Source organism: Canis lupus, chromosome 7, assembly GCF_003254725.2.
Source record: "Canis lupus dingo isolate Sandy chromosome 7, ASM325472v2, whole genome shotgun sequence".
NCBI classification, from domain to species: Eukaryota; Metazoa; Chordata; class Mammalia; order Carnivora; family Canidae; genus Canis; species Canis lupus.
The window spans coordinates 7,712,398-7,729,164 of NC_064249.1; the positions used below are offsets into that span (position 1 = coordinate 7,712,398).

The 16,767-nt window shown below is 45.2% G+C and overlaps 1 long non-coding RNA gene across 1 annotated transcript; it reads right to left on the reverse strand.

Annotated features, from left to right (window-relative positions):
- Window positions 1-8,840: 8,840 nt before the first annotated feature.
- Window positions 8,841-13,761, reverse strand: LOC125755365 (uncharacterized). The gene is made up of 3 exons (XR_007411704.1): window positions 13,341-13,761; window positions 12,634-13,146; window positions 8,841-10,869 (listed from the first exon to the last, which is right to left on the reverse strand). It is a non-coding gene; the product is annotated as an uncharacterized LOC125755365 (long non-coding RNA).
- Between the last annotated feature and the right edge of the window lie 3,006 nt (window positions 13,762-16,767).

The following is a 16,767-nucleotide window of genomic DNA, read 5'->3' on the forward strand; positions in this document are numbered from 1 at the left end:
CCTGTCTGGTGCCAGGTGTGAGAGTTGTGATGAGTTTGGTGAACACGTAAAGCTCTCCTACCCCCAATTAGATAAGTGGAGAAGATCTTGCCAGCCTCTAAAGTGCCCTGGCACCTGCTCTCCCTCTTCTGATACTTTATCTTGTTCTGCATTGTGTCATATGTGAACTTATCTTTATTGATCTCCACACTTGTCTTTCTTCACTTAAATGTAATTTAGGTGAGGGTCATCTATAGGTATATTAACCTATATTTCCCTACCACAGAGATTAAAACTATTGCTTCCCTATTTGGTTTAATTCATCAAATGTCTATGTGCACTTCTCCCGGGCCTTATTCAGCTAGGGACCGAGGAGGAAACAAACAAACAAACAAACAAAGAAAAGCCACACAAGCCAGCCTTTAAGAAACCTGCAGTTTAAGTGACTTCTCTCTCCCACCAAAAAAACAAATCAAAAAATGTTCGCTGAGAATTGTTACTGTCCACTCAGATACTAACTACACAGAAGCAATAGATCCCAGCTCTGTGGAGGTGATACTCATTTGATCTGAAATTGCTTACCTGAAAGTATTTAAGAGGACTTAACAAAGCAGTCATTAAATCTGAACAAATGGCAGTGACTTCAAAATAGGGAAGGGGGCAGGGAATGAGAAGACAAATCGGTGGGGAGGGGGTTAACATTGCAAAGCTCTCTAGAGGAGTGTGACTGGAGCTGGTAGTTGGAGCACCTGGGATGTTATTTATGATGCATTGAAGGCTGTCAACAGCATTCTTCTGGAGAATTCCGCCTGCAGGGGGAAGTCATTAAAAGAGGAGGCCTTGCTGCCACACCGGAATGGATAGAGCCTTCCAGCTTCTAGTTTAATCCCTCTGACTCTGGAGATGAATTTCTTTTTCTGTTGATCTTCCCTGATCCACAGTCATCGACCCTTATTTATATTTTCAGCCAGTGTAGCATATATAGTGAAGAGGCTCTGGTACCAGAAAGACCAGGGTTCAAAGGCCAACACTGACAGATCCTCATGGGGGGACAGCTAGAGCAACTGAGAACCCACATTTCTTCATCTGCAAAATGGGAATAACAGCATCTAATACATCGGGCTTTTGTGAGGGTGAAATTTAATTGCATTTGTGAAATGATCTAGTGCAAATGATTGGAGGCAAAACACATGCTCGATGAACAGGAGCTATTTTTGTTGTTTGGCCCATAACCTCTCACTAGAGCATGATCATTTTCAAGAGAGGGAGAGTCCATCTTCTGCTCCTCTGTGTTCCAGAGCTTAGCCAGGTACCCATACACTAAGAGCATTCATTAAATTCTGCCCAGTTTCCTACCCGGGCTTGAAGAACTGGGCTCCCGGAGGAGATGCAAATACACAAGCTTCCACACCAGCCGTGAAGCCAGCAAGGGGGGTGGTGGGCAAAAAGTATGCCATGCAGATCTACAAGATGGTTTAAAAGCCCAGATAAGGATGAAAATAGGGTATCAGTACAAGCCAGAGTGTGAATGCCCACAGGACGTTTCCCATTAGGCTATGCGGGAGCTTGAAATGCCTTGTCCAAGACTTAGCTTTTTTCAGGTTTTGTTTTGTTTTTGTTTTTGTTTTTTCAAGACAAGGTTAAATATGTAAAGAGAGAGTTTACATTTTGTTCTGCGGAAAGAAGATATTTTTGTGAAATATGACATCTTGTGCAAGAGGCCAAAGCTATAGCTCATGAGAAAACATGGCTTTGAGGCAATGATCTGAAATTTTGAGAGAACAAATCTCAAATCCATGTACTGATCCCAAGGAAAGCAAAATGCCCCCAAAGAAGAGATGAATATGGATGATTTGTTCCACTTTCCTTGGGCCTCATGAACACATATTTTCTTACCGAATCTCACTCTATGTACTGTACACAAGATCAAACTTGGAGTAGATGAGATCAATATTGAAGCTCTGTCTGAGATTTCATCTCTTTAATACCCTTCTCATTTCCTTTAGTGGTAGAAATAGAGCTAATCTCTGTCTTTCAAATAGTTGGTTTGTATTTTTTGATTGGGGAGAATTAAATTGAATTAGATGGGTATGGGTTGGTTTTTAGAACCATTAAGTCTGGCATAATGGACATACCTAGAGAAAACATTTACATAAGAAAAATCAAAGCTGGACTCATTTTTTTATCCAGTGCTCTGACCTCTATTGGAGCTCTGACAAGCGGAATTTAGCTGAATATTTCTTAAGATGGTACATATAACAGAAAATGCATCCATCCCCTAAGATACCTATATAAATCAACATTTCCTTTGCTAAAAGGAAAAAAACTACCGAAAAAAAAGAGAGAGAGTGTGTGAAACAGAGAGAGAGAGAGAGATCTTTTCAAATATTTATGGGCATATTTTCCATTTGGGTCCTTATTTGAATTTTACTCTCATTTAGAATACAATTCTGACAACTCCATCACTTATGCCAGCCCTGGCAATATTCCATGAAAAAACACCAATATAACACAAAATCTAGATGCGAAGAGGATTATGATGTCATATTAAAAGAAGGGAAAGGAGCATTAAAATCAGAGACCTATCTGAAATGATCAGAAATGAAATTCTCTTTAGGATAAAATGGTCTTCCAGCAATGCAGCCATTTAAAATAAGATTAAAGTGATATTTTATAAGAACGAAAGCAGAATGCAAACTGTCTTTCCCTGAATGAACTTAAATTTGCATACAATGAAGGGTAAATGAAAAAGAGAGCATTTTTTAGACTATTAGACTCAAGCTTCTCCACTCTGTTCAGCGATTTCTCCACACAGGCTCCTGCATCACTGACATTCAGGGTCCCTGGTAGTGATGCAAACTCTAGGGCCCCATCACATCAGACTCAGAATGTGTAAGAGGGAGAGGGGTCGTCTACATTTTGAACAAGCCCCCAGGTAATTCTAAAACCCACTGGTGTTGGAGAACCTCTGGTTTGGCAAGTCTCCAGAAAGTACGGGTGGACCAGGACAGAATTCCGAACATGCTTTATATCCCAAAACTGTTCCTTCAACAGTCCTGAGTTTGAACCCTTCTCATCTCTATCCAATCGAGTGACATTAAACCAGTCCCTTAATCTCTTTAGGCCTCAGTCTCCTCATTGGTAAATAGGAAAATGTGTTTCAAAGGTTACCTTGAGCACTGGGGAGGTGAGAGTCTTCTATAAAAGCACTGCATCATAAAAGTCATTCCTTATTACCGTTATTACTACTATATGGCCAAGAGTCTGATCATAAAAGATCAGACTAGCGGCATTGCCACTGCTAAGAGACTAACTAGCGGCATTGCCACTGCTAAGAGAAGGCATATAAAGACCATAAACTAAGGAGGCCAGAAAATAACTAGCTGGTAAAGCTCTGTGTGATCATCAAATGCTTGTCTAGAGTAAATATGAGTCAGTTGGCTGGCATATCCTGGGATGCAAAAATATTGATGGGAACGACAAAGGAGGATTGCGTCGGGACGCAGCCACGGTGATGTGCGCATGACCAGAGGATGGGGAGCATGTGGTTTTGCTTCTCAGAAGCGTCTGGACCATGGGGATTACAGACAGGTGACTGTCTTCGTGGAAGATCTGGGGACTGAAGTCAGAGAGGAAAAAGGCAGTTTCCAGAGACTCGTGTCCGAGATAAAGTGTGTCTGGATGGAGGAGGGTGAGGCAGAAATGGCATTTAGAAATCACAGCAAGGAAACAAGGAGGCAGCCTGAGATTAAAGTTGATTTCCAACTCTGCAGCAAATCATCAGAATGCCAAAACGGATGGAATTTTAAGATATTCCCCTGATTATGAAGGATGCCAGTTTAGCTACTGAAAACCAGAGGCCTGCCCTCCTGGTAGGTTTGCTGCACCTGTGGTTGGGGAAGGGAGGAGGGAGGGGAAGGGGGAAGGAGGGAGCTGTGCTTCTGGAATGGGAACTGGTACAGCAGGATCAAAAGCATCTGCATTCCAAAGAGGCAGAGCTCTGGCTTTTCTTTGTGTCAAACTCTTGGAGTTAGTTAAACTTCGGAGGGTCCCTTCTCTTGAAGCTCAGATAAATTGATGGTCTTCCTGGAAGTTCTAGGCTGTGCCCAGCTTTTACTCATTCTGTTCCCTTGTCTGGAAATGCCCTTCCTTGCCCCTGTCTCTGACCTTTGAAGGCGTAATTACTCCAAGTGTGGTAAAGACTGAGTCAAAGTATCAACTCATCCACCACCACCACCACCATCCCTTCATTATATCCATCCCTCCCTTCTCTCGGACCTGTGCCTATGGGCCCATGTTGAGGAGATTCCGTGAGGTCAAAGACTACATCTAATTCACTACATGTCTCTCTAGATGCCTTCTTCCGTATGGTAAGGATGCTCAACACACATACATGAATAATACCACTTCATCCTCTACCTTTACTGGGCTTTGGGATGTTGTTCACCCTGAACTGATAAAACACCATCCAGCAGACCCAACAGAGCCATGGGATTCTCTGTTGATTACAGGGAGGATTTAAAAAAAGCTGCTTCCATGTCAGCAAGCCAGAGGATCACAGTAAAGGGCTGCCTTTAACCAAAACCCCGTGTAAGGAGAGATCATGTATTATTGAAGGCTAAGGCCCTGGGACCCCAGTCTGCCCTTTCTCTGCCATCAGACCTGCCCTTCCTCACACGGTTGCATATGGCCAGGGTGCCTCAGCTCAGCGCATGTTGTGAGATCTGACGTCTCCATAGAACTCTCTCTATTGGTTGCCTGGCTCCCTACTGATTAAAGCCATAGCACAGACCAAATCAAGGAGACTAAAGATGTCAAGTCTCTGAACGTGGCTCCTTTGGACTCCTGGAGGAAGCAGCCAGGTGGAACTCCAGTTCATATGCTGGAGTTTTTAGCTCGGCCTTGGTTTTGAACATCCTAGTGAGCAAGTCCATATTAATAGGACATTCTCAAGCAGGGAAATGCAACTCCAGCTTCTGTTCTCAAAGGGCTCAAAGACTGTCTGCCCTGGAAAGGAATTTAAGATCACGCGATCCGACATCCTTATTTCAGGAAGAAACTGAAGTCAGACTGGAGAAGGGACTTCCCCGAAGGTACATGTTCCTGGCAAAAGTGGGGTCACAGGGGTATAGGTTTTCAACCTCTCCTGCAAGGCCTTCTACTCTAAGGAAAGCGACACTTCAGTTTCCCTTAATAAAGCATCCCAGATCTTCATAGTCCTCCCAGCCTGAGTACAACTTCCCACTTGGTTTACAAAGGGGTCAAGAAAATCCCCTCAGGGAGAATGCAGAGAAGGGACAGCTCACTTGAACGAGCTAAACTTGGCCTGCTGAGGTGCTGTACCTTCTCTGCTTCTTCTGCACACAGCATCCCCCACTGCATGCCACCCTCCCCCCATCACCCACCGCCCGCCTGTCTTCACACAGCACCTTCTCAGGCAGCATTTCTCTGGTCTCCGTCTCTAAATCGACACTGTCATCTGCTGTCATCTCTCTCGGGTTTTCAGTCTCCATGGTAATTATCATGACCTGAGATTATGGTGTTTATTTATTTATTTTGTTTATTGTTTGTCTTCTCATCCCAGAATGCAATCCTCAAAAGGTTAGAGACCTTCTTTGTCCTGTTCTCTTTGGCATCCTCAGCACCTAGAAGACTCCCTATTTTGTTTTTGTTTTTTGTTTTTGTTTTTGTTTTTTGTTTTTTAAGACTCCCTATTTTGTAAGTGACTGAATGAATGAACGGAAGAGCAGATGAACTCTGGCCGTCCCTGACCAGAAAACAGAAGTAGTGTGCACCCAGAGGGGAGGGAGGAAAGGATCTTTGATACCAGCTGGTGAAGTCTAGAATGTTCACACTTAATGGCCACATTCTCTTAGTTAACTACAAGTCAAGAGGAGAGAGAAGATAATGTTGAGCTGACTGTTTGGAGCAAATTGTCTGATTTATTCAAAGAGCTGGTGTGGCATTTTAATGCAGCGGTGATACACCATCATTGGCACTACACACATGCACGTAGGGAATGTGGGTGCCCACATATGCTCACTCACACCCTCCTATTTCCTCCTATTAGATACCCCAAGAAAAACTCTCAAACTAAAAATGTCATAATGTTGACAAATTGCTCAAGGGAATCTACCTCTCCATGGAATCAAAGACAGAAGAGAGGCTGGTCTATTGGGAAAAATAAAACAAAGTCCAGAAATAATTATATTTGTCAGTTTTCGCTGGAAATACTTATTTAGCCCAGGAACTAGCAAAGGAGTCTTGAAAAAACAGACTTTTTGACAGCATTTATCTGTTTTTTCATACAGATATAGCCCCTCTGCTTTAGAGGTACATCCAATACTAAGATGTGAACATCTTACAACTTAAAAAAAAAAAAGGAAAAATTTGTTTTTTAATAAAGAAATGCCCACAGTGCAATTTGTTTCTCATTAAGTGGTGTACTTGTCCAACCATAGCAGGGAATTTAGAAGGAAACAAATTCAAACTCCAGTTCAATTTACTTTTTCCTGTTTAGCTGCAAGCTCAGTAGGTGATCTTATAAGTTGACAGGGGTAACATTGCACCTATTAGCACTCGTCAACCAAAAGTAGATTGTTCGGGTTTCAATAAATGTTTTTTTGAATTGGTTTGGGTTGGTGAGAAAATAAATTAAGTCAGAAACTCTTTGAGGCAAATCACATATTGAAATGAGCAGTTTGATGCACAACTCCCCATCCCCCCTCCTCAAGAAAAAAAGGAAGAAAGCATAAGCCCTGCTTTTCTAAGCTGTGAGAATTTCTACTCGTGTTACATCTGTGAACACTTCATAAGGCAATGTCTACGGTTTGATTTTTATAGCCCGTGTTTGATTGGAGTTTGCATGACATCTGGGGCTGTATTTTTAGAGAAATTTTGAAGCTAGTGATTTCCAGTGTTTAATCACCAGAGTATTTATTTTCTACTATAGCGTAATTGTCCATGGCTCCACATTTATCTTTTACGGGAGCAGTGCAAAATGAAAATCAGAGTGAATTAGCAACTTGCTCTTGTATCTGTCAAGGCTCAATGGCTCTTACCTGCTCTAGAGGCTAAAAGCCAATGTGCTGACCTCACCATGTTGGAAAAATTGAACACATGGCTGTTGTCAAGGACAAGACACTGTCAGTCACAAGAACAAAGGGAGCAGAAAAGGCTAATGAGGGAAGAGGCTACACACCCCAGACAGGTACACGGCACCCCGCCCCCTCTGCTCAAAACCTGGGGTCAGGGTGGTGGCCCTGCACAAGAGAAGCCTGCGCAGAAACCGTGTGCACCCCCTTTCCACCTAGAAGGAAAGCACCACAAACCAGCAGCCTGCTCCTCCAGTGAGGGAGTGAATAAACACTTGCTTTTCCTTTCCAGTCTAACAGCCTGGTGTGCACACAAGTAAGAACCACAACGAAGGCCGCTCACCTGCGCACTCGCCAGGGCTTCTCCTACCCAGCATTATGGTGTTTGGGGGGCCGATTTCTTTTGTTCGGTTGGTTGGGTGTTATTGTTGACCTCTTTTCTTCTGCTTTCGATTAAGCTACCGCAAGTCAAGAGATAGTGGCCCCCTAGACCAAAATCTAAGAAGTGATTTGCCCAGGATCATGCAGTAGGTTAGGGAAAGAGCCAATCTTTGCAAGATTCCTTCACATAAACCAAAACAGGTAAGGTGGGGTGAAGGAGAGAGAGGGCACGGAGAGGGCTGACATTTATAAGAGCTGCATGTAAAGGGAAGGTTTTAAGAGAGAATTGATGGATGGGGTTTCAGCAGCCCAGCCGTCCCCTCCCACTTCTGGCTTCTACTCCCCCACCCCGCCCTGAACCCCCCTGTACACTGAGTTCCGTCTGGGCAAGTCCTGAGCTTCTGGAATGTGTCTTCGCCTTCCTTATCTGGGAGCTAATCACTAAATAGCAGGTGGCGGAGATTCGGTTTTTCATCTCTCTTGTTCTCTCCTCTCTTTCGCTCATTTCCTCCGGGCTGTGAATTTCTGAATCCCAAGCAGGAAACCTCCCTGATGTGTTCCCACCTGGAACATCACTCTCCTTTTCTTTGTTTGGAGAGGACAGAAAGATGCAGGGAGAAGCAAGAGAAGAGGCTGCTTTAACTGAAGAGGGGAAGAAAGACGTCAGTATTTAAGTAATAACCCACACACTCTCTGACGACGGATGCACACACATTTTTTGGAAATCCAAGCGTTCCTTCTTTCAACTCCTAGATTTCCCTACTCATCTCCCCTCCAGCCTTGTCAGTCTTACAAGACAAAGGGTGTTTACTGGGTGTCACTTCAGTTATCAACACTCGGCGCAAATAGGTTGACAGAGGAAATAGGCAAAGTACCCTTGCAAGCCTGTTTGGGGTTGAAATAACAACTAGAGGATCTAGAGGCTCACAGAGATCAGCTTACCTTTTGCTCCTACAAATGTTAGAAACTGGCTCTTGAAAGAAGCCGTCATCAATGTCCCTGTCTCAGCCGGTATTGGGAAGTTCCAGGCCTTCTAAGCTGCGCACTCTGTCCTCTTCATGGATCTATCATTTAGGGAGGGAGTTCGAGAGGTCAACTGGGGCTGGCTCCCACTTTTAGCTATCATGTGCCTCTAAACCCAGAGGCCAGTGTTTGTGGTCTACTGAACATTAGGCTCCCTGTGGGGGAAAATGGAACAAAATAGGGGATGTAAATCTAAATCCATGATGTCCAGTCTGTGGGCTCCCATTGATGGGGGCACCGTATTTGCATGAATCAGTACCTGCAGACGGACTAAAGAGGATGACTCACGTACATATACTCTGACACTTCTTTTTTTAAGAAAGATTTTATTTATTTATTTGAGAGAAAAAGCAAGAGAGCACAAGCAACAGGAGTAGCAGAGGGAGAGGGAGAAGCAGGTGCTACGGAGCCCTACAGGACCCCGGGACCCCGGGATCATGACCTGAGCTGAAGGCAGACGCTTAACCCACTGAGCCACCCAGGCATCCCTACTCTGACACTTCTAGTGTATTAATTTATTCATTCTACAAATAAGGCACAGAGGGTGCCTACTTTGTGCCAGGAACCAGACTGCATGCAGAGTATATAATAGATAGTAAACAAGTCAGACCAACTCTGTCCTCGTAGTGCTTCCAAGTCCAGTGGTGAAGACAGGCACAGAGAGTCACAGAAATGCAGGGTGACAGCAGGAAGTCAGCTTCAGGATCGCATATAGAAAAGACTGTGGACATTGCTGCTAGAAACATCGGGGTGCAGGTGTCCTCGTGTTTCACTGCATCTGTATCTTTGGGGTAAATCCCCAACAGTGCAATTGCTGGGTCGTAGGGCAGATCTATTTTTAACTCTTCGAGGAACCTCCACACAGTTTTCCAGAGTGGCTGCACCAGCTCACATTCCCACCAACACTGTAAGAGGGTTCCCCTTTCTCCATATCCTCTCTAACATTTGTGGTTTCCTGCCTTGTTAATTTGCCCCATTCTCACTGGTGAGGTGGGATCTCATTGTGGTTTTGATTTGTATTTCCCTGATGGCAAGTGATGCAGAGCATTTTCTCATGTGCATGTTGGCCATGTCTATGTCTTCCTCTGTGAGATTTCTCTTCATGCCTTTTGCCCATTTCATGATTGGATTGTTTGTTTCTTTGGTGTTGAGTTTAATAAGTTCTTAATAGATCTTGGACACTAGCCCTTTATCTGATACGTCATTTGCAAATATCTTCTCCCATTCTGTAGGTTGTCTTTTAGTTTTGTTGACTGTATCCTTTGCTGTGCAAAAGCTTCTTATCTTGATGAAGTCCCAATAGTTCATTTATGCTTTTGTTTCTTTTGCCTTCGTGGATGTATCTTGCAAGAAGTTACTGTGGCCGAGTTCAAAAAGGGTGTTGCCTGTGTTCTTCTCTAGGATTTTGATGGTTTATGTATACAATGGAATATTACTCAGCCATTAGAAATGACAAATACCCACCATTTGCTTCGACGTGGATGGAACTGGAGGGTATTACGCTGAGTGAAATAAGTCAGTCGGAGAAGGACAAACATTATATGGTCTCATTCATTTGGGGAATATAAATAATAGTGAAAGGGAATAGAGGGGAAAGGAGAAGAAATGGGTGGGAAATATCAGAAAGGGAGACGGAACATGGAAGACTCCTAACTCTGGGAAATGAACTTAGGGGTGGTGGAAGGGGAGGAGGGCGGGGGATGGGGGTGACTGCGTGGCGGGCACTGAGGGGGGCACTTGACGGGATGAGCACTGGGTGTTGTTCTGTATGTTGGCAAATTGAACACCAATAAAAAAATAAATTTATTATTAAAAAAAAAACAAGAAAAGACTGTGATTACCAGCCTTCAAATTCCTTCAAAGGTGATAGCCTCTACTATTAAGCATTTGCTCCACCCATGCATTTCTCAAATGTAAGTATCTTTATCTGCAGGTCTATAAATTTTTTGAGATTAAAATGTGCTCCCCATCCTGAAAGCGGTTGGACACCGCTGACCTAAATCATCCCCAAGAGATGCCTTTTCTATCCCAGATGAATGAATTAATCGCAAGAAGGGATATTCCGCCAATATTCCGACAACTCCCAGCTGGACCATTCTTTCTTAGATTTGAGCTTATGTTGCTTCATGGAAAAGTGAATTTCAGAGCTCTCTGTACCCCGTCATCCAGGAATGCCACCTCTCTGGGGAACCCCGGAGAAATCAAGAAAGAACATACTCATTTGGTCATAGATTCCAGCTCCCCCGAGGACAGAGAGCAACCCCACCTCCACGCTTGACTTGGGTGAGGTTGGAGGCAAGGGCTTTGTGGTTGATTCTGGTATGCTGTAGAAGAGCCGACCTGGAGCCACGGGACGTGACTTGTTGCTCTATTAGACACGCTAGATAATCTCCTGAAACAAAGAAATAAAGCAATGATTCGATGGGAGGATTTTCCTGTCAAGAATTATGATTGCAAAAATAACCCAGAAAATATAGCTTTATTTGAACAGGGCCAGGCAAGATAATAGACCGGAAGACCTGTTAAATGTGAGGTCCCGTTTAAATCAAAATGATCCACCAAATCTCAGCTCCCAGTGGGGTCTCTGTTTGTGCATTCAAGAGTAGAAATACGATAGGAACAAACACTTTTAGCGTCAATTCTGTCTTAGACAATGTGATGGGCAAAGAGCAAGGAAATGTGGCCTTTCAAGTGGCTTCTCTTAGTAAAGAAAAGGTAAATAAACAGCAATGCTCATCTAAAAGATAATTAAAGAGTATTTGAGGCTTCGTGACATGGGCACAGCAGCAAGATTGCAGGGGTAGGGGGGTGCTGGGGGAGGGTGAGGGGGGACTGCGCAAGCCAACCTGTGCAAGAAGCACTAAGCTTTGAGTTCTGTGTCTAATCTGAGTCTTTAAACCTTTGGCGAGTCACTCCCTTCTTAGGTTCAACTCAGTTTCCTGACCCATCAAATGCCAAAGTTTACTCCCAGCTCCTGGCGCTAGGATTCCAGGCCCCACACCAAAAGGAGCTTCATAGAAAGGTCACCCTAACCCATCAGCCACCGTGGTGCTTCCTGTGAACTTCTCACAGCAGGACAGGAACTCCGCCTATCTGCATGAGGCCTGCCTTGCAGGAGAAGGTATTCTCTGACTGAACCCAAAAGTCTGTATCCTCAGGTCCTCGCCCCATGAGAAAGGATATCAAAAAGCCACGTGGTGAGGATGATCTGGGGTCAGCCTGTGGAAATAGGATCTGTCCAAGCAGGGGCTGGAAATATAAATGCATGTATTGTAGGTCTCCCTCCCTTACCTCCCCCCCACTCCTACCGTGGCTATCCCCCCTAAAAAAAAAAAAGAAAGAAAGAAAGAAAGAAAGAAAGAAAGAAAGAAAGAACACAGCAGATCTTTGGCACACTTAGACCTTGCCCATTTTCAGCCCTTGTCTTTCTTTCACTGAGGTAATATCTTTACCTGCTGCCAACTGGACCTGTCGGTGTATGCAACTGTTGCTTCATTCTGACTCATCACAGCTCGCTTTGTGGCACTGAACCCAGGAGCCACTGTTCCCTGGTGATCTTTGGCCTACTTCTAAGACGCTGCAGGGCAGTCAGGAAGCTTGGGGCGGTGCACTGACTTTCCCTCGGTGAAGTCAAAAGCCTTGGGCACAGCTACCTCCTGGTCCCCTTTAAGCCCTGCTGAGAAGCCACAATGGAGAAGTGCCAGGAACCCGTCCTACATCCTGTTAATGCCATAGGAAGGGACTTCCAAAAGTAAAAACTGGACATCCAAAGCCCCCAGAAGGCAACGCGCTTGCCATGACCTCCAGAATCAACTAGTTCGGGAAGTCAGGCACAGTGGAAGAGTGCTTGCATTTCGAGATCAGATAAACCCCAGTTGGACCAACTGGGGGTGCAACACAGTGCAACACAGAACTGGTCATGGTTCCACATGCTCTGCTGTTTTTTTTAATTCCATCCTTGATTGTCCTACCTCCTCTTTCTGGAATTCTCTACCCCATCCCATGGCCTCTCTTCACTGAAGTAACTCCTGCTTATCCTACTCAGTTCAAACATCACCTCCTTCAGGAAGCCCTCCCTGACCCACCCCAGCTGCATTAGATGCCCCTCTTGGTGCTTAGCCTAATGCTCAATGTATGGCTCTGTCATTGCATTTACCGTATTATTGGGTAATTGCTGTCTTCTTCTCCTGCCCCGAATTTCTTGTTGGCCAGAACCAACACATTTTAGTCATCCTTTTTTCTCCAGTGCTTAATGCATCACCTAGTATGTTCATTAAGTGAATAAATAATCTGTCTCATTCACTTATTAGCAGTGTGTTCTGGGCAATTGAGTTCACTTCTCTGAACCTCTGTTTTTTCATCTGTAGATTGGAAGTAAGAATCCACCTCTCGTTGAGATGTTGTTCAGATTAGAAGTAGCGTATAGAAAAGTCTACTGCATTGGGGATGCCCACGCATGGCAAATTCCTGTGCACGGAGCTGTGGATCTGCACGGGGTATGAAAAAGAAAGAAAAAGAAGCAAGCTCATTTATGTGCAATGAAGACTCCTGCTGTCAGCATGCAGTCCTTTCTCCCTGGAGATACCATCCCAGCCAATAGCTCTCTCACTGCAGGAAGCCTGGAAGTCTCTTTCTTTGTTTGTTGTTGTTGATTTTTCGTTTTCTTTTTCTGTAAATGAGAAACACATAGCAGATTGTTCCTAAAAGTTTTCTCGGGACTGCAGGTCTCTAGCTGGGTTGACTGATTAGCAGAGTTACTCTTGTCATTTCTCCCATTGACATAAGGCCCTACAAGTCTAGACACCCTTTCCCCCATTCGCACATCTATCCTAAATAGGTCCTTTCAAGTGAGGTCAGGCTTACCCAGAGAGCTTCTGGTGATTTATCCACACACTTCAGGAAGGAAAAGAAGAAGCAGCTTCTGGTGATTTATCCACACACTTTGGGAGGGAAAAGAAAAAGCAGCAGGGATCTGAGCCCCTAGAAACTTGACAAGTAGCCTGGCATTTGGAGGGTTTGCTCAACGTGACCAGAAAAGTTTCCAAGCAATGGAGATTATAAAGGGCAGATTTTCAGAAGCCAGGTAATCCTGTGGTGTCAAGTGCTGGCCGCAGCCTGTAATATCATGCCACAGGACCATCACTACCCATTCCCAGTCCCTCCAAGACATACGTGCACAGCGGCACCCCCCCACTCACATGGGCGCGTGCACGCACGCGCGCGCGCACACACACATGCTATACAGCCTCCCTTCTGGGAATATGCAAGGCCCTCCATTGCTCAAATCCCCACCCATCCTCTGGTGAGTCAGGCTGAATCAGATCCCTTGAGTTATCCACAGCATATGCAAATCAGGGTTCATTTATTCATCAATCTTTTATTAAGCAAGTTCCCAGTGCCGGCTCTGTGCTAGGTACTGCAGGCCAATGCCTTCTGGAACTGCAGGCCAAGCCACTCCATAGGGGAGAAACAATTGTGGTCAGAAAGTATGGTAAGGCGAGGGCTTGGCATGAAGGTATGGCCTGAGGAGAGATCTGTGCTGAGCCAGGCACAGATCATTGGTGTTGAATTCATTCTGCAAGGACATGCAAGAGGGTGCCAGACTACTCCTGGGGACCTGCGACACAGCCATCAAATCAGGGGCTGGGTGCAGTGGTAAGATAGCAGGGCAGGGCCACGGATCGGAGGAAGAGTAAATCGGAGGGCTTCCCACAGAATTTCTACCACTTTTAAACTCAACTAAGGCCAAAGAACCAAGAAACACTTAAGCCACTTCCCCATGGTTGCCTCCAAAGCATCCTAGGATCCAAGAAGTAAAGAGAAAGGGGCTCCTTACAGAGAAAGTGACTGAGTGACACGAGGCCTAGCTTGGATCTGGCAACATAGGCTACTCTGGAGGGTTTTAAACATGTTAGCAAATGCACACAATCATCCCTGGGATACCCCTTCCCTTGAATCTGGGCAGGTTTCTGACTTGCTTGCAATCAGTTGAATGTGTCAGAAGTGATGTTCTGTGACTTCCAAAGCTACAGGGCAAAAGGCCTGGCAGTTCCTTTTTCCCTGGAGCACTTACAGTCAGAGCCCTGGACTCTGAGCCACACATCAGACAGGCCACCTCGCTGTAAGGCAGCTCAAGCCTGTGGAGTGGCCACGTGTGGGTGTCCTGGCTGCCAACCCACTGAGATCCCAGCCCACAACGAGTGCCACCTGCCAGACCTGTGAATGGATGAGATTCCTGATGACCCCAGCCCCATGCTTCCCCAACTGAGGGCCCAGACATTGTGAAGGAGAGATAAGCAGTCCCTGCCATCTCCTGTTTGAACCCCTGGCCCACAAAGTCTGTGAGCAGAACGAGACAGTTTTGTCTTACGCATCTGAGTTTGGGTGATGTGTAGTGAGTGGCAGGGCCTCAGTGATCCAATGATCCCAGAGGTGAGGCTGAATGGTGTTTGGAGAAGGAGAGGGGGACGCACAAATAGAGGATGACCCTGTGGGACAATGGGAGAAGGACAATGTTCTGAATGATGCTGTTTATACTCTGTTTCCTTTTGTGAAGTGAGAAAGGAACCGAGGGCAACCCCATTTCACATGGGATGACTGGTCTTGCCTCTGTTGGCCCAGCCTTGCAGTGAGTGCTGGGCACTCACGCCATGGTGGCATGGCCTGCCCCTACTGCCTCTCTGGTCTAGGACAGGGGCTTCCTGCCCCTCAGAGGGCCTCCTCTGGTGAGAAGCCAATCAATGGGACGTCAGTGCTATGATGGATATGATTTGAAAACCTGCAGTCAAGAATTCATCATCAGCCAGAGAGGGAGGTCACTTCCGATGACTTAGATCTAAGCAGGAGCTTCTGCTTTTTGTCCCTGACTGTCTCCCAGGGGTGCTTCAGGAGGTGATGAGGATTATGTCTCCCCAAAGGTGTCCCAGAAATCATCCAGTTATCTCTGAGATGGTTTGTAGTCATCTATTAGAAACCCCTCCAATAGCCTTGCTTTAGGAGGAAAGGGAGGAGGTCCTCAGTGGACCAGGTTAGGGGTCTGGGAGCTGGCCCAGCAAGAGGACGACAGATTGGGGAGCATCCAGGACCTATGGAGTCCATGAGGACCATCTGGCCCCTCCACATTCAGTGGGGAACCCAAATCTGCAGGGTCCACCTACTGACCTCTGTTTGGATTTTCTGAGCAGCTCCATCTTCCAAGGATCCACGTGTGTTGTCAGAAGGGCTTTTCAGTTTGCTCTTATCTCAATTTCCTCCTTTAACTTAATGGGTGACTGAGACCTGAAGCTGTAGACTCTGAACTAGAAGGGACCTTAGAAATCACCTCGGGCAATCCCCAGGAAGGGAAAGTGACTTGTCCATGGTCACACAGCAAGGATTCATAAGGGTCAGAACTGGAACTAAAACTAGGGCCCCTGGCTCCCAAACCAAGGCTCTTCACACAGTGCCATCAGACCACCCAGATGGCCTTCTCCCTAGAGAGCATGAATTCAGAGAATAGAGCTCAGCCAAACTCCTGCGTATCAAAGGTCCCATCTGCAAAACCCCACTCCTTCTCTCTCTCCTCCCTACGCTAATCCTAGCCCCCAAAACCTCTAGAATATTTTGGAGTAAGCAGAAAGACAATCTGCCAAGGCAGTGTTCTACTCCTTAGGCATCCTTAGAATCAAAGCTCCTGGTCATTCTAGGAATTAAGATTTTCCCACCTACCCCTTCTCCCCACCTGCCTCTGACCTCATGTCTGCTTTTTTCATTTCTTTGGCCACATGAAGCATGTCACATGGCCACACTTCTGTATAGATCATTTCCTATAAATGCAAACAACACTATATCTGAACATACGAATAAAACTTAATTTTGGCCATGTGCTTGTTTTGTTTGTTTTGTTATGTTTTTTTTTCAATAAACCACATCCCTTGAACACATTTTCAAACCAAGTAAATACCACGAAAAGAACATGATTATTTGCCGACAATGGAAAAATCACTTAGACATAAATGTTGTAATAGGAGGGCAGCCTGACTTATACTTGTTTGTGTGTCTATTTTTCCCACAGGAACTGGCTTCTAAAGAGTTCACATCAGGTCTTTTGCAATTCTGCATCCCTTACAACCTCACATATCTATGTTTGTTAAATTATCTCTCTATAACTCTCTATAACTCTATAACTCTATCAATGTTTGTTAAATTGAATTTTGTTTAATTTAGTGAGCGCTCGCTATGTGATAGGCAGAGTGCCAGATGTTTTCACAGCTTTTTAAAAAGTGACTCCCATGACTATCCTGTATCAGGT